This window comes from Macrobrachium rosenbergii, chromosome 2 (assembly GCF_040412425.1).
Source record: "Macrobrachium rosenbergii isolate ZJJX-2024 chromosome 2, ASM4041242v1, whole genome shotgun sequence".
NCBI lineage: Eukaryota > Metazoa > Arthropoda > Malacostraca > Decapoda > Palaemonidae > Macrobrachium > Macrobrachium rosenbergii.
The window spans coordinates 61595063-61614402 of record NC_089742.1 but is presented as its reverse complement, the minus strand read 5'-3'; the positions used below and the strand labels follow the sequence as shown (position 1 = coordinate 61614402).

Below are 19340 nucleotides of genomic sequence, written 5' to 3'. Positions count from 1 at the left end.
ATTATGAAGACCTTGGACCGAGTTCTTCATCTGACACATCTGACAGAGATCCGGTTTTCTCCACGAAACCTATTGTTGCCGCCATCATCATCATCATCATCATCATCATCATCATCATCATCATCATCTGAGAAAAGAAAAGAAAATGGAAAAAACTGGGTAATTTCTTCCTGGCTTATTATGCAATGCTTTAACGTCATGTTTTGTGGAATGCAGTTGTAGCTTTGAATTACAGAGACTTACGCAAACATGGTATTTTTTCATGCGCCGGTAATCGTCGTGTTTATTCATTTACTTTCCCGCTTATTTTTGAGGGATTTATTGGGCTTAAGCATCCGCGCACACACAGACACACACACTGTATGTATGTGTATACACACACACACATATATATATATATATATATATATTATATATATATATATATATATATATATATATATATATATATATATATATATATATATATATAATATATATATATATATATATATATATATATATATATATATATAATTATATATGATCAAACCGTTTCCTTTAAAGAAGGATAGTAGCATTCAATGCCATGCTCTCACTTTTAACAGCAGAGTTTTGGAGAAACCCTCTGTGCAGTCAGACTACTATATTAGCTGCTTAACATATCTACCCAGAATGGTCATCAGCCGAACATCGAAGCCCCCTACATCACACTTAAATTGCATGTGCTTGAGCTTCCTGAGTATGAAAGCCCTTCCTTTCTGGTGCCTCTTTCACAGCACCCATCCAACCTTTGGAGATATTTCTTTCATCATCATATTCACTAATGCTTTTAAATTATACACACTTTCCAACAACCTATCCTCGTCCATTCGTTATACATGACCAGTCTATCTCGGAATACTCTGATGCATCCTTTCACTGATGTTAACCTTTTCATCACTATTACAATAATGTATATCCACCATATCCACAGTTGTCATCCCATGAATTCATCTTTAATGGCTTGACAAAGGATTCATCTCATCCGCATCAACTTTCTGTTATCCGCATCAACTTTCTGTTATTTTCCTTTAACATCCACGCTTCACTTCCATAAAGGAGAATTGGCTCATTTATCCCTTCATATATTCCCCCTTGTCATCCATCACAAGTACTCTCAAATATTTAAATAAATCAGTAACAATTGCACCGCAGGTCGTCATCATGCGTAATATTCTAATAATCATCGAGGAGAGATGTGAAAACGAAAGACGAATGCGCTTGCTCGCATTCCTCTAGCCACTGAAATGCAGCTTCAATCATCATGGACAAAATCAAGGAAACGGTACAAGCTTATTTGGCTGTGCTTTATAGTATGTAAATAGGGTTTCTGTAGACAAAACCCAGGCAAAGAATAATGTTTTTGTAGTCGGGAAAAAGTAACTAACGTAAAAATCTTACTTAACCCGGATTAAAACTAGGCTTAACTACTTGTATCACCGTGGTCCTAGATAAAGTTAGGTAACAAAGGAAAGTTTTCCTCAAGCCAATGCTGCAATATGGCCAGATTTGGCTCTTAAGTCGTCTGAAAACTTACTTTGGGTTCCTCCTCAATTACGGCATGATGATTTGTATTTTTGGAATTTATGTAGAATGTAATTTTCTCCGTTATGTAATTTTCAACAGGTGGCAACTATTGTTATCAGTGTAGCCTTACCGTGAAAAGTGAGACATATAAAAGAGGCCCTATACGGCAAGTCCCCACCCTAGGGACGTTAGGTGCTATCCCGAAACTCGGACAGAGGTACCTTTATTCAGCGTACTTAGAAAAGGGCGAATGATAAGAGAGGCCGACTCCGGACAGGACGACAGCTATTCCGAACATACATTATGACTCATAGACTATCTTGACTCCCATTGCATCTTTATTACATAGATTCCTTAGCGCTTATTGCTTTTTTTTACAATTAACGTTGTACCTGTAGGCATTACTAAATGGCGTTTGCTGCGTCCCTTCGGCCTCTAGCTGCATCCAGTTTTCAGCCTTTTACTTCAGTCTTGCTGTCGAACACCTCTGACTGATACCTTAGTGCAACTGTGGGTTTTCTCACAGTGCCATTTATAGATCCATGTATTTTATTTCATTTATTATCTGGCTCTCTGTCTTCCTGTTCAACCATTTTAACTATCTTTTCACTGTCTTCAGCGCTGAATGACCGAAAGTGCCCGGTGCTTGGCTTGACAGCCTAAATTTCATAAATCTGTCATGTTGAATAGAAATTGTTGTGGAACAAACCAAAAGGCCATGACCTTTACCTGCAAGATTACACTGAAAAAAGATGGTTCAAAGCATTTCACAGGTGCAGCTTTTCAGAATATCCCTATTTTGTTCGTAAATGTTCAAGCTTTTTCAGCTGCGCAGGCAAGTTAAACCTGTCAAGGATGTTAGATTTTTTTTTGTTTTGTACTCATGGTTTACTCGTATTATTTATTCCTCTGCTGTTTTCCTTGTAGGCCTTTTTATTTTCTCTGGTACCAGTCTAATATATATATATATATATATATATATATATATATATATATATATATATATATATATATGTGATCTGTTGCTACTCAAACTAGACTCACTAGATTTAGTAGTTTTTAAGCGTCGATTTTAGGTTGCGTCGTGAAGTGTGGCAATGCAGTTTGCTTTGAAATTTCAGTGATCGGTCTCGGTGAATCAGGAAACGGCGTATTAATGTTCTTGAATAATATATATATGTATTTGAATGACAACACATAGGACTATATGTTCCATGTATGAAGCTTTTGTATATCCATCCAAGTTACATTGTGCTTAAACATTTCCCGTCTATCTCGGCATACTCCCCAGGATTAGTGTTAACCACATGTCCTGTGAAAATTTCATGTCTCGTTCATGAGTTGGTACACCATTTTGGTCTACACGCCACTCCACTATTATGTCGGTTAGTGGACCAGATTCTAAAGGCACACCGCCGCGCCTTCCCCCAACCCCCTCTCCCCCCTTCCCCTCCCCCCCTTTCAAATGGTTTCCAGCAACTCCTCATCCCCAGGGTTGTGTGGTTGAAAGTGGGGATTCAGGGGATGGTACTTCCAGAATGTGGGAGGTTGTGTGGGATCCCCGGCGAGTTGGGGGGAAGGGAAGGCTAGTTATTTAGTGGCCTACATAATATAGACCGACCTTTAAAACGCATTCCTGGTGCGGACGGGTTTTGAGTTCCCTTTCTTTCAAGTCCAAGGCTCGAGATTCTACGGGCTTCCTGCATGATTGGCCAAAGGATGGCCCGGTCAGAAGTGACTGACAGATTTGATAGTGCAGACGGGTGTCACACGTACTGACGTCATATAAACAGACCACGCTGGTTTTTTCCATTAGAAAATACACCAGGTTTGCGTTTTTGTTTTTTCGGATACGGTTTCAATGATACATCACGAGTTGTACAGATGTAATGTTTAGTATAATAATTATCGTCATTGTCATTCAAAATAGATCTGTCGCTTGTTTTTAATGAATAATTTTTACGTGATGTTAAGCGTTATAACGAATTGCAGATGGACTGAATACAGCTCAGTCGTTTACTGACTTTGACGAGTGAATGATTTCAATTCTGTGATTCATGTAAACGCCGTCTTCCTTCCAGGTATCGATAATTTTGGCAAATGCGTCTTACTAAAATTCTAGCTTATGATACATCATTTTGCAATGAAGAATAATTTCTGTAAATAGAATTTTTTGTTTTTGTGATGAAATAATTGTATGTACATAATCTTTTGACCCCGTAGGTGGGTGGTGTCGTCAGTGCACCTCATGTGGTGCACTGTAGGCATTACTAAGGGTTCTTCGCAGCTTCCCTTCGGCCCCTAGCTGCAACCCCTTTCATTCCTTTTACTGTACCTCTATTCATATTATCTTTCTTCCATCTTTCTATCCACCTTCTCGTAACAGTTATTTCATAGTGCAATTGCGAGGTTTTCCTCCTATTACACCTTTCAAACCTACCTACTCTCAATTTCCTTTCCAGCGCTTAATGACCTCAAAGGTCCCAGTGCTTGGTCTTTGGCCTAAACTATATTCCATTCCATTCCATAACCTTTTGGCAATATGAAAGATTTGTTATTGCATTATTATGTAATTATAGCACACAGATGTTATTTTTTGCGTAATACCTTCTTGTTGAGTCAGTGACAGCTTACGATGACGTGACTCAAAATCTTTATCCTGTCTGAATATCATGATTTAGGAGCTTGGAAAGTCACTGAAGAATTTCCGGAATGAAATTGTTTCGTGTTTTCAGTGAAAATAAAAGTTGAAAACCCTATTCAGAAAATGTATTAATGAATTCCCTTATTTATTTTGAAGACCATTCATTGATGCCCTATATAAGCTAAATAAATGTAATAGCCAGTTGGTCTGTAATTCTTATCCTGCTTCCATTTTCCAAAATCACAACTGATGTCCTTGAGGAGCAGTCTTGTTTTTTGAAGGTTTAAGTCCCAGTCTTTTTTTCCTTCCCTATTGCTTTACCTATTTTCACCTGAAGCCTGGCCTAGATATGGACATTAGGTTGCCTCTCTGAAGCTGCTTGTTGCCGGCAGTGGACTTTGCTATTGAATATAATTACCCCCATGGTATTACCAGGTTATTTACTTTATTTTTATTCCCCTCTAAGTCTTTTATCCTTTTAGAGGAGCTGGTGCTAGTAGGGTAGAGCCTTCCGATTTCTGGAAAGTTTCTAGGGATGAGGTTGCTAGCCCCTGTCTTTCCTTGACCCAAGACGTCTCTAGTGTCCATAGGGTCTTGACTTGTGTCATTTTTTACGGTATGGGTTTACAAGTATGTACAAAAATAAAAAATGTTTCGCAGGTAAATGAAATATATGTCACCCCCTTATTTCCTTTGTAACAGCTTCACCATCGATATTTACTTTCCTAATGTAACAAAAACTTTGTTGTTAATGCCCGTTGTGTCGATTTTTATATTTTCTTTGTTGTGATTTCTAATCTTATTAAACGCTGTCTGTCGAAATGCTGATATTTTCCAGTGATGGAAGGTCGGTGTAAATACGGATTGTTTTATAATTTGTATGAAATGTGTTCAGGAGTGCATTTCGATATAAAACCCTAATTTAAGAAATTGAATTAATTGCAATTTTGTCTGCATATGAAGACCATTTCAAAGTGTCTTCTTTGGTCTATCTTTGATTCATTCGGTTTAATGAATCTGTCATTGAGATTACTCCCCCGATTCCTTTATTTAGTTGTCTTTTATTTCTAAGACAGCTTCAAAAAAGAGGGGGGGCGGGCAAAGAGAAATAGGGTTTTAAGCGTCAAGGAAAACCGAAGTATTGAGTGAGTTCCAAACACGGGCATTCCACATTTCCACAGAGTAAACGCATTGCCGTCAGCTTTTGTTTTCCAGTGAAGTTATACTCGGAACTGATTCCCTTTTCGATTAGTTCTCTTATGTCAGTCTCGGCCAGCTGACGCCGACTTTCTCAGCTATGCCCAAAGAGCGCTCCTTCAGTGATCCTCCTTCAGGTGAATAAACATTTTCCGAAATGAGTTTCATTAACCAGCTGCGATGAAGGAGAAAGGGACTTCCATCCAAAAATAGATGTAAGGTTTGAAAGTAGAGTTTACTCGGTTTCTTTCTCTCTCTCTCTCTCTCTTCTTATCCGGTGGCAAATCTCTCTCTCTCTCTCTCTCTCTCTCTCTCTCTCTCTCCATTACATTTTTGTGCATTTTTTAGAATTTTAAAGTATTTGTAGTTTTTATGAACTGAAGGTAAAGCTAGCTGAATGATAAATTTATGTGAATCTCCAATTAACCTTTATTTTACAACTCCATTCATGGGTAAGCAATGCATATTCTTATGAAACTAATCATAAATGCCATAACTTCATACGCAAGCGTTAACAGAACGGAATTTCCGCATGGGGAAATGTAAAACCCACTAATACAGTGTAAAAACGGGAAACGCAAAACAATGAAATAATGTCAAAGAAATCAGCAAACGATGCTTTGGGGTAACAATACAGTGTGTTAATGTCAATAATAAGAGCATAGTGCAAACCCAGAAAAGTTAAGTTTCTGTCGCACAAAGCGTTTGAAATTGCACATAAAGGATGTCTGTCAAAAACAGTGGAATTCTTGTGTTAATCTGTCGTGTTGATACTTGCTCAATACTAATGTTGATTTGAGAGAACTTACAATTCGTTTCTTTATTAAAAATATTAAAGCAAATATATCGTCCTTCACTAAAGTTATTCATAGGACATATATAATTTTTAATCAAGAATCATTCCTAATAAGAGTATTCAAAGAAATTCTGTTATTCCTCAACATGGATTCAGATATCGTGTAACGTTCGTAACCAAGAATATTCTGAAGAAAGAAGAATCATTCATAAAAGTATTCAAACTAAATGTATCGTAATTGTATCACTATTATTGAAGAACGTTATTGATATGCGAAACTGGGATTCTATTTAGTTACTATTAGGTTACTGAATTTGCATCTCAAGAAGAGAGCGATTGCATGGTTAAATCATGATTCTTGGCGTAGGAAATTAATTCTTTTATCATTTTAGTCTGTAGATATATAGAAGTAGTTGGAAGCCCGTATCTGACGTACGGCAGTGACCATCATTTTTCAGTACAGTGCTTTAAGTCTGATTTGTATTAGACGCATTTGTAGAGGCGTGTGTAAATTAGACCTACTTATGAAGAAAGTCATCGCTGTAAATTCAAGCAACCATCGCAAATGAAGACATTGTTCTTAAAGTGATCTCTTCATAGAAAGCCGACGGCAGCATGTCGTGGAAACGCACTCTTTGTTCCTGACGCAGTCATTAGAAAGCTTCCGAATCACGGCGCCATGTGCGTCTCGGCAGCAGCATCTGTGGTCATCTGGGTTATCTCGCGACAGAAGTTCAATGTCAGGCAGCAACCCTTGGGAGAAGAAGAATATACTGTATCGCAATAAGAGAGGTGGATGGGTTAAGAAGAGAGAGAGAGAGAGAGAGAGAGAGAGAGAGACAAAGAAAGAGGGTTTCATCGTCAACCGTGAGTTATATATCAAACTGAGAGAGCTTCATAGATTACTGATAGACTGATTTTGTGCAGTAAGTGGCAGTGCAGCGAGAGAAACAAAAAAAGGGAAAGTTAATGATGGAAAATGAGAGAGACTTTTTTTTATGGCGCGTGATCCCTTTGGCAGCTGTTGTTGCTCTTGCAAGAAATAACCATCGGTTCTTCTCATTAATTACAGGCGTGTCATGCATATAAATGTGACCCTCTTACGGCAGTTAATTAGTGTGCTGTCGGATGATGGAAGACTGATTAACATATATTAAGACAATATAGCTCTAATGTCACTGTAATTACATTCGTTTTAATTAAGTGAAGGTATTCTCTGGTTTAAGAAAGTAATTGCTTATGGATGGTTATGTGCATGTATGTTTTGGTATCGGAAGCTCGGTGCCGAATAGTAATAATTATAAACAAGTAAAAAATGCGCCGAAGTTTCTTCGCCGCAATTAAGTTTCCTGTACAGTGTATAATGCTGTATGAACCTCTAAGCCATGGTCCATGAAACTCTCAGCCGCGACCCATGAAACTCTCAGCCGCGGCCCATGAAACTTTCAGCCACGGCCCGGCGGTGGCATGTGTTGTTGGCACCTACAGGGGTGCCAGACGCACGATCATGGCTAACTTTAATCTTAAGTTAAATAAAAACCACTAAGGCTAGACGGCTGTAATTTGGTATGTTTGATGAATGGAGGGTGGATGATCAACATACCAATTTGCATCCCTCTAGCCTCAGTGGTTTTTAAGATGTGAGGGCGGACAAAAAAAAGTGCGGACAGACTGACAAAGCCGGCACAATAGTTTTCTTTTCAGAAAACTAAAACGTCACTGTCTTAAGATATGGATTCATTGTGCTCTATTTTGTAATATCCTTCAGTCTTGAAACTGAAATGTCCCGATCTGCTGCCAAGAGAGAAATATCGCTCGGGCTTATAATTAGGTATCTTTGGTTTTCTTTTAACGGTATGAAGAGAAGGCGCGTCTTAGCCCAAAGAAGCTGCGGTGGGTGTCGAGAAACCACAGCTTCCTTTACCTCAGTAATTAATGAAGGCGTCTGTGGCCGATGTGTCGCTCTTTTTTTTATCCTAACTAATGTGATCGGGCGCCTCGATAGTCTTTGAATGCATACCTTTACTGGCCAGCCCAAAAACCTGGTCGTTCTCTCTCTCTCTCTCTCTCTCTCTCTCTCGCACGCGCGCGCGCGCGCGCGTTCAGTTAATTTGCTCCTCCTTAGATGACATGTTTAAGTGATGAATAAGACTTTTTCCCGTTGGTTTTGCTCTCTCTCTCTCTCTCTCTCTCTCTCTCTCTCTCTCTCTCTCTCTCTCTCTCTCTCTCTCTTCAGTTAATCTGCTCCTCCTAAGACTTCATTTAAAAGCAATAAAAATTACTTTCCGTTTGTTATGCTCTCTCTCTCTCTCTCTCTCTCTCTCTCTCTCTCTCTCTCTCTCTCTCTCTCTCTCTCTCTCTCTCTCGTTCAGTTAATATGCTTCTTCTTCTAAAACATGTTAAAATGATGAAAATTACTTTTTCTGTTGATTTTGTTCTCTGTCTGTCTGTCTCTCTCCTCTGCTTCCGAAACGATAAAGTTATGAGATTTCCCTGTCCTCTTCCTGGTATTAAAAAGGCATGTTAAACGACAATAAGAAGACAGTTTTAAAACTTCGCAAAGGTAGGCTTGTGGTTAGGAACCGCGCCTGTTAACAAGGACAGCAAAGGTAAGGACCCATTCCTCCCCGGATTTGGTAAGTTGGGTATGGTCATGGAATGCCCGTAAAGGCATGAGGTATTGAATAATCTAGGTCACGGTCACAGTTTCTGGGTTTTTGTCTGGAAAATGCAGATTGGTTGGGCTGGGTCGCCTCGATAACTGACAGTTTGTTATTCATGGAATCAGATTTAGATTTCTTGGTCACTTTTCTTCGGTATACCTCGTTCTTGATGAGTGATGTCTTGTCAGAGTGGTGTGTCAAAGTTTTTGCTGATTTGTATCATTTATAAAAACATACGGATGTCTGTTGCGCTCTCGGCAAATTCTGTTTGAATCTATTTACTTGTGAGTTATGTTGTTATTTATTCTTGGATTTTATTGACTTTTTTAATCTCAGTAACTGTATTGTCTTTAGAAGACCTGAAGTTTGGCGTTTATAACTTACATATTCGAGATCCCAGAAGGTTTAGCAAACAGCAGTTTCTCCGCTGGGGGCTGGTGGTCCCTCAGTAATCCTCACGACTCCCGTGGTGCACTGTAGGCATCACCGAAGGGTTTTTGTAGCGTCTCTTCTGCCCCTAGCTGCACCCACTTCTTAGCCTTTTACTTACCAGGTATTCCCTCGTTCTTTCTTCAGTCTTGCTGTCCAACGTGATTATTACTTCTAGGCGCAACTGGGGTGGTGGAAGTTCTCCCAGTTCCACTTTACATCCTTGCACTCGTCTCAGTTATTGTATAGATCTCCTTATCTTGCTGTTCAACAACTCCAACTTCGTCTTTAGCTATCACAAGAGCTGAATGGGTGAAGTGCACCAGTGTTTGCTTTATAGCTTGATTCTCATTCAAACAATAATTCATTCGGCAATTCCAGTCGTGGAACGTTTTTCTCTTAATTTAGAATAATTATTGTTCCTAATTTTGGGGGGCGAATATATTTATCGCCTTATTGTATGTTTATATTTTTTAATTATATATTTATATTTTTATATATATATTTTTATATATATATATATATATATATATATATATATATATATATATATATATATATATATATATATATATATATATATAATGTGTGTGCATATATCTATATCTATGTCTTTATATCTATATCTTGTATAGATAAGAGATATTATCTCAGGATTTTTATTAAAAGACCAGGAAGTCCCATGCGTCACTGGTGTGTATGTTTGTCCACATAGAAAGGGTCTCTCTCTCTCTCTCTCTCTCTCTCTCTCTCTCTCTCTCTCTCTCTCTCTCTCTCTCTCTCTCTCTCTTGTGGCTGTGAAAATACACACACACCTCAAACTCAGTGACTATAGTGCTCGATTCTCTAACCGGGGGCGATTGACGTTATGAGCGCTTTCCCTAAAATCCAGTGTGCTTCTGCTTAATTAAGCAGCAAATTGCATAATTTTATTTTGTCGACCGTGTGAGTCGCAGTTTTGGTTGAGAGAGAGAGAGAGAGCGTTGGCGATCATTTCTCCCTCAAAATATATCATCAAAACGGGAGGACCTCAAGTATGTAAACCTTATCCAACCTTACTGAAACCAGTTAAGATTCTTAAGTGATTCACAGACCTTTTCTCTTTGCTGCAGCCCTCAATACGATCGAACACAAGGCACAAGAATCATTGCTTAGGTAAGCAGAGGCATAGTGACTTTTAGAAATTGTGACTATATCGTCCATTCCACACCCGGTATCGAGGCCGCAGTTTGATTGGGTCAAGATAATGACACGCTCGTCAAACTGGACGTTAAGCAATAATGGAACTGGTGATTACTTGGATGATTCACCACTAAGAAATGTCAGACTCCGTCCCTGGGGTTGGGGCTATCAATCTCGTCCCAATAAATGCTAAATGAAAACCGGAGGGATTGCTCCTGGAGGCCATTTTTAGGACTGCAAAAACGTTGAAACTATGGAGATGATTGACTGAGATTTAAAAGATGCTTTGTTATATGATATAAAAGAGGTACCAGAAAGGAGCACCTAATATTGTGGAGGTTGTCTGCACTGAGGGTTCATCTACAATTTTCAGTAATATATGAATATATGAATATGATAGTGACTATCGGTTTTTGTCAGGAGCCACCTCCCTTCCTCCATTAGGGGAAGTGGCCTATGGTGATCTCTCAGTCTCCCTGTATATATATATATATATATATATATATATATATATATATATATATATATATATATATATATAATATGTTGATCTCTGTCAACCTATATATATATATATGTATATGTATATATATATATATATATATATATATATATATATATATATATATATAAAATATATATATATATATATATTATATGTAAAATATATATGTGTGTGTATATGTGCATGACACCTACACCGTGACATTTTTTTTATATTCACATGGAACATAAATGTTAATATGGATGGTGGAAAAATGGAATTAGTTGATTTGTATAAGTATTTTGGGAGTAAATATTATAGATGTTGGTAGGATGAGGGAAGAATGGATTTGTAGAATAGGTGAAGTAAGAAAGATAGCATGCCGGATGTTGAATGAGAACGAACGATTCGTTGAAAGAATGGATCAGAGTATTTTGAGATGGTTGAGTAGTGTTGAAAGAACGGGAGATTATAAGTTGCTGAAAGGGTGTATAATTCAGAAATAGTAGGAGGAAGGAAGAGAGTTAGACTGAGAAAAGGTAGGGTATATGAAGTCAAAGGGACATCGGAAAGGAAAGGCATTAATATGCTGGGACTGAGAATACTTACTAAAGACAGGGGTGAATAGCACAATTTATGTAGGGTTTTCGACGAGCTGCTGTGAATGATTCTGGTTAGGCCTATGAAGCGGCTTAAACTGCAAAGGTGGTTCATTCATGACTCGGTAGTACGACTGAGCCAGTATATATGTTACAGAAAGACTGTGAAACCAGGGATTTCACGAAATCCCTGACATTTTTAGGGAATTCGTGAAATCACCAATTCACTTCGGGACATTTGATCCCTGAGGGCTAGTACTAAACACGGCGAAACAGCGATTCTTCATTTGATCCCCGAGGGGCTATAGTACTAAACAGCGAAACAGTGTACATGAATCACTGTTTCGCCGTGTTTAGTACTAGCCCCTCTGGTATCAAATATTCCCAGATGAATTGGTAATTTCACAATCTTACTGTAATATATAATAAGCTTTGTCATGTAATGATTAGAGATTTCCGAGCTCTCACGGTCATGTCATCGGTGATGTCATGGGATAATCAGATTGGTTATTGATCAAAACTACAACATATGAACAGGAAAGAGAATGTATGCAAAATGTTAATTCAGTAAATTTATATGTATATGTATATGTATATATATATATATATATATATATATATAAATATATATATAATATATATATATATATATATATATATATATATATATATATATATATATATATATGTATAAGTTAAGTATACCTTAATTGAACCAGACCACTTAGCTGATTAACAGCTCTCCTAGGGCTGGCCCGAAGGATTAGATTTATTTTACGTGGCTAAGAACCAATGGTTACTTAGAAACGGGACCTACAGCTTATTGTGGAATCCGAACCACATTATAACGAGAAATGAATTTCTATCACCAGAAATTAATTTCTCTAATTCTTCATTGGCCAGTCGGAGAATCAATCGCGGACCAGCGGAGTGCAAGCCGAGAAAACGATACCAACCGTCCAATGAGGAATTTATATATATATATATATATATATATATATATATATATATATATATATATATATATATATATATGTATGTGTGTATGTGTGTGTGTGTGTGTGTGTGTGTGTGTGTGTAAGTGTGTAAAGCATTATAATATATATATATATAGTATATATATATATATAATATATATATATATATATATATATATATATATATATATATATATATATATATATACATATATATATATATATATATATATATATATGTACATATATATATATATATATATATATATATATATATATATATTATATATTACTGTATAAACTTATATACTTAGTGCCTCCTCACATAAAGTTATGGTTCAGTATTTCTTCAAAACTTTGCTGGGTAACAAAAAACCAAACGGGGATTCCATCTCTTAATATCCGGTGGCAGAACGAGTCTCTCTTCGTTTCTTAACCTACTAAGGAGACATGATCAAGTTTGGCCCGGAGATAAACGCCGACCAATGACACCGCCATTTCGACTAATGATTTTTACCTCTCGTCTCGATGAGAGCTGAGAGGCTTGCTTGGCAATCCGGGCTGGGCGATAGTGATAGTGTAGCCAACAGGTACTGGGGACTATCATGTGTTGTTGAAACCCGCCCCCCCCCCACAAGGGGACCTGCTTTCCATAAATTTGAAAGGTTTATTGATATTAATTTTAATATAAACATTGTTCGAGGCAACGCTCGTCAGAGGTGATTCAGCCAGTTTTAAAGCTTATTTCGGGAAAAGACAACTGTTAGGATATGTCTTCAAGCTAAATTTATGTGATTTTAGTAACGTTGATGATTTATCCTTGGAAAGGCACATGAGAATGTTGCACAAGACCTTCAACAACGAATCACTTGAAATCAAGCGTATTTGCATATTTTTAGTCTAATTTTTTAACCAAGAACTCGTTTTGTATTTCCTTGCTTGGAAGGACTGAATTAGACATTTGAACTAAAAGAATATCGATTATTCGGTTTTTAAATTGTATTCAGTGTAAAGAATGTAAAGGCTATTGAAAGTGAGAGTACAGGAGGCTATATTTTAAGGCTGTCATGCTTGTATCTGTAGTATTCATATATAATATGTTTTATATATCTACGGGGATATTAAGCTCTAAATTTTATTTGTTATACAAACAAGGATTCAGACTCCGCAAATTTTCAATTTGTTGTAAAAGCTGATATTACGTCTTGATCATTTTCATAGGCATCAGTTGATTTTAACCCAAGTTTTTCTTTGTTTTCATGAGTAAATTTTCCGTTAGTGTAAATAGACTTAGGCAACAAATTGTTAAAGAGTGAAATGTGGATGAGGATCCGTTGAATGAAATAAAAATAATTTTGATAACCGCCGATATACATCAGAGTACGGAACCATTAAAGTATTAAGTGGTTAATTTTGAAGACCAATTAAACGTTAATTCCCATGTCGTGTTTCTGAGTGCCGAAAGAGGAAGTTCAGTGAAAGTTCTTGAAAGGAGGCCAGGCAGTTTATCGGTAATATCTCTTAATATCTTTGATAACTTAATGCCTGGCAGTCACCGGAGAGGATTACTCAGTTTTGAATATTATGTATACATATATTTATATATGACTATTTATCACATCACCGTGATTCATATACAATCAGAAAGCTACAAACGTCCTTTAATATCCAATTCGCTCTACCTCGGAAATAATATATTTTCATATATGTTACCGAAGGGGGATTTTTTAGTTGATAATATATATATATATATATATATATATATATATATATATATATATATATATATATATATGTGTATATATATATATATATATTATTACATTCTGGGGCCGGTTGTAAGAATGGGGTTTGATTATTTTAATTTACTGTCTTGAAAACCAACAAAAAACACCCTGAATGTAAGCGGTAAATGGAATGGATAAACTGACTTACCTTGATATCATATTTGAGTAAACAGAGAATTGGAGGTCGCCATGGTTGGGGGAAAATTAACCAGTTATTTACTTTAAACTGAATTTATTTACCAATGAAGCAATCAGGAAATTAAGATGAAAAGGCTGATGGTGCAGCAAGCAAGCACATACAGTGTGCAATAAAATTAGACATTGTGTAGCAAATTGCTGAATATAAAAGGCTACGGCCCTGAAATAGTTTGACACGCAATTGACCGTGAAGGTTGCTGCTGGTTAATGGATTTTGTTTACTTTTGCTGTAACGCAACAGGGCTAGCAAGGGGGAACCGGTTAGTGTCCCGGACTGCTAATCAGAAGACTCTGGCACTTGGCAGGATGGCAGTTAGATGTATATGCTAGGGTTTTGTTCTAGGCAGGGACACAGACTGTCAGAGGGGCTGGATGACAGGTTCTGGAAGAGAATTCCTGGTTAGCATTCAAAACCGAATGAGTTTCCCTCACATGAACTTAATTATGCACAATGGAGGAGTTGATCAGTTGAATTTAATTAGCCCGTGGTAACACTATGGAGGGAGTAATCTAATTCTGACCACTGAATTAATTTGAACTGAAGGCCTGTTAGGTTTTATTTGAATGAAGGGGGCTTTGTTAGGAGAATGAAAAGTAGGAAATACGGAAAATGGAGAGAAATTCACGAGAAGAAGAAGAAACCAGCATGGCACCGAATGCTTCCTTCTGCGCAGAGCTCGTAGCATTAGACGAAGTTTGGCTGCAAGAGTCTTGCATTCCACTCCAACCCAGAGAGACGAAAAAGAATTACCACTCGACGCGGTGGTGGTTAGATGAGGAGTGTCTCGTGACCATTTCTCAGGGCATCGTGTCCGCTTTGTTGTTTGGCTTGGAGCACAGGACATCGGCGATCTGAAAGCAGTCTCACAGCCAGTGAAAGGTCGTAAGAAAAATAGGTCTTATAGTTAAGGACTTAAGAGTTAGGATAATAGCCTATCTACAGCCTGGATTCACCCCTGTGTCCTTAACGACTATCTGACCCCCCAAAACATTCAATGGTGGGGGCAAAGGAGTGGTATTGTTTACCACAAATCAGGCTATCCTGGGGGTGGGTAGGCCTACCTCGCTTCACTTCCCTGTCATGGCGTCTTCTCAGCTGCCGTTAAATGTGAATTTCTATCTAACTGGATAAAGGGACGAATGGAAATATATAAGCATATATATATATATATATATATATATATATATATATATATATATATATATATATATATATATATATATATATATATATATATATATAATGTGTTTTGTAGGTATGTAAAATTTACTTTAACGAATGTTAATGTAACTGGCAATAGGATGAGTGAAATAAACTCTAGGTTTAGGTAAATGGAAGCCAGGAAAATGAGCATTGAATGTGAATATGGACGGTGGAAGAATAAAAGCGGTGAATTTATGTAGTTATTTTGAAGTAAATATAATAGTTTATTACAGGATGAGGGAAGAGGGGAGTCACAGAATAGGTAAAGCGAGATAGGCAGCAAGACGTGTCCGAAAAATTTGGAAAAGGATTTTGTCTGGAAGCCAAGGTTGGAATGTATAAAGGCATTGTGGAGACATCTTTCATGGTACTATTGAAATATAATTGTGAAATGTAAATGAAAGAAAATAAAGATCGAAATTGGCGAGAGGAACTGTAATATATATGACGTAAGATGATTTTAATTAAAAGTAGTCAGTTGTGGATAACGAAGGACTGGTAAAAAGTTTTTTAAGAATGTTTGACCGTGTAGAACGAATAGCTTACGTATAATTCAGAAATTTGTTCGGGGTGAGAAGGAAAGGAAGACTTAGCGAATGCTGGATAGATGCCATGAACGCCGGGGAGGGGGGTGCGGTTTTAGTGCCGTCAGTAGTTCCTCGTTGGATGACTTGGCACCGTTCTCGGCTAGCACTCTGCAAGGCCCGCGTTCAAATCTCCGGCCGGCCAATGAAGAACTAGAGGAATTTATTTCTGGTGATAGAAATTTATTTCTCGCTATAAGGTGGTTCGGATTCCACAGTAATCTGTGGGTCCGTTGCTAGGTAACCAATGGTTCTAGCCACGTAAAATAAGTCTAATCCTTCGGGCCAGCCCTAGGAGAGCTGTTAATCAGCTCAGTGGTCTGGTTAAACTAAGGTATACTTAACTTTTTTTTAGTGCCGTCAGTGCACCTCTCGCGGTGCACAGTAGGAATTACTCAAGGTTCTTTGCAGCGTTCCTTCGGTCCCTAGCTGCGACCCCTTTCATTCCTTTTACTGTACCTCCGTTCATATTCCTTTTCTTCCATCTTACTTTCCACCCTCTGCTAACAGTTGTTTCAAAGTGCAACTGCCAAGTTTTCCTCCTCTTATGCCTTTAAAATCTCCTTTATTGTCAGTTTCCCTTTCAGCGCTGAATGACCTCATAGGTCACAGTACTTAGCCTTTGGCCTAAATTTTATATTCCAATTCCAATTCCAGTGAACGAGGTATTGGAAAGGAAGGGCGAGAACGCATGCAATACGTAGGTGACTGGCGCAGTGTGTGTAGGCGAGTTTGATGGAATACTGGAAAAGCCTTCTCTGTAGTTCATGAAGCGTTATAAGTGTGGAAGTTTTATGCACGTGGGTCTCATCCACAAATAATGAGTTAAAGTGTGAACGAGGCAGTGATAGTTTTGTCGTAATTCTGTGGAGGCACTCGGCCCCCCTCTGGGAAAACGGCATGATGGTGAAAAATGATTTGCAGCTATGTAAGAATTCTCGAAATGTTGACTATAGATGAATTGTACAAAGACCTTCACTTTAAAAACCGAAGTGTGGGAGCTTTTATTTTCAACTAATCTAGTTACATCAGTCTGCAAAAAGGCATTATTGTTCAAATCTCATCGGGGAAAGCAATTCTAAGGATCCTGTTAACAATATCTTGATCAGTTATCTAAAACGCCATTGAGATGGATAAAGTGATCACTTCATGAAGATACCCGTAGGGGGATAGTGCCGTCGGTGCACCTCATGCGGTGCAATGTAGGCATTACTTAATGGTCTTTGTAGCGTCCTTTCGGCCCTTAGCTGCAACCCCTTTCATTCCTTTTACTGTACCTCCGTTCATATTCTCTTTCTTCTATCTTACTGTCCACCCTCTCCTAACAATTGATTCATAGTGGAACTGCGAGGTTTTCCTCCTGTTACACCTTTCAAACCTTTTCACTATCAGTTTCCGTTTCAGCGCTGAATGGCCTTAGTTGCCCCAGTACTTGACATGTATGCCTAAAATCTATAAATTAATCAATCAATCAATCATCATGAAGATGGGAGAGACCTGGTGGAAACACGAGAAAGGAGAGGAAAGGCATTGGTTCCTTTTATTCAGTCATCTGATTGACCTCGATTTCTAAGCGTTTTCTCTGTCTTTTGCTCAGACACGCCTTCATTAAGGCAATTGAGAGCCTGCTTTTAAAGTGGGATGGAAATCCGATTTCCACCGGATTTTTGCAATAGGATGATGAAGATGAAGGCATTAGTTACATCTTTGCAAGGATTTTCAACCTAAGTTCTGGTAACTGTAAGTTTTTGAATTATATATGTATATATATATATATATATATATATATATATATATATATATATATATATATATATTGGAAAATTACGGTCATCTGTTCATATTTATTTGGATATGTACACACAATTACGAAATGAAGACTACACACACACACACACACACACACACACACACATATATATATATATATATATATATATATATATATATATATATATATATATATAGAAACTAGATGTAAAGAATTTCTTTCGTGTGTAAGTATGTCTTCTGTTCCTTACCACAAATAAATGCATCCCCCTCCACATTTCTCTTTCTGTTAACTTGTCCGTCATTCTGTCAGTCTCCTATCACGGTAAACTTAACATTTACAAACATGCAGACAAACTCACATACACAAACGAGTTATCTCAATAGAATTGTCTGTCACTCTTGTCAGTCTCTGCCACCGGCATTTACGTTAACAGGCGTAAACAGACACACAAACATCTGTGCACAAACATGAACAGCTCGCTAGCAAATGAAGAGCGTTCGAGCGCAAAGAGAGAGAGAGAGAGAGAGAGAGAGAGAAAAAAACGCGGTCATGAATACAGGAGCCTCTACTCGGGGGTGGGGATGGGGTGTGGCTTCCCCATATCCCATCCCCTCACCCATAAGTAGCCCCTACAGGTTACGGAAGGAGGAGGAGGAGACGGCTTTTATTCGGCGAGACTTTCACTAAGTTGTCCTAAATAGTTTTCTGTCCTCCACCCTTCAGATCTCACTCTCAGCATTCCACTGATATTACGTCAAAAGCAGAAAAGTTTATTCAGTTTCTACCGTTCACCATTTACGATATTTTGTTTCGTTTAGATATTTGTTTTCCCTGCACTGTGTTTTATTGTTTATGTATCATAACCATTATTAGTTATTCAGCACAAGTTTTCTCTTTATCATTCATCTTTTACAGGTTGGTTTTTTGTATTGGTCATTTCCTTCGCAATTATCATTAATTACTTTGTGTAATGAAAATCCACAATTATATAAACAAATTTTATTTATATACAAAAGAAAATAATTTGTTTATGTAATTGGTGATTTATATTACATAACAGTGTATCATGGTATTGTGAATTTCCTAACATTAATTATTTTGTTTTAATACCGCGTACAGAATTATTTTCTCAATTTTAACCTGAGATTTTTCCCTTTTATCTTTTTAATTACGGCTTTGTTCCATTTCCCACTCGATTATATATTTTCATTTTCATCTGTCATCTGCAGAATTATTTCCGTCGTAATTTACCATTAGAGACACATAACCTTTTG

General features: G+C 37.5%; 1 protein-coding gene across 2 annotated transcripts in view; it reads left to right on the top strand.

Annotated features, from left to right (window-relative positions):
• LOC136847688 (uncharacterized) overlaps positions 1-19340 on the top strand; it is a 184513-nt gene that overhangs the window by 55301 nt on the left and 109872 nt on the right. The gene's annotated exons all lie outside the window — the stretch shown is intronic.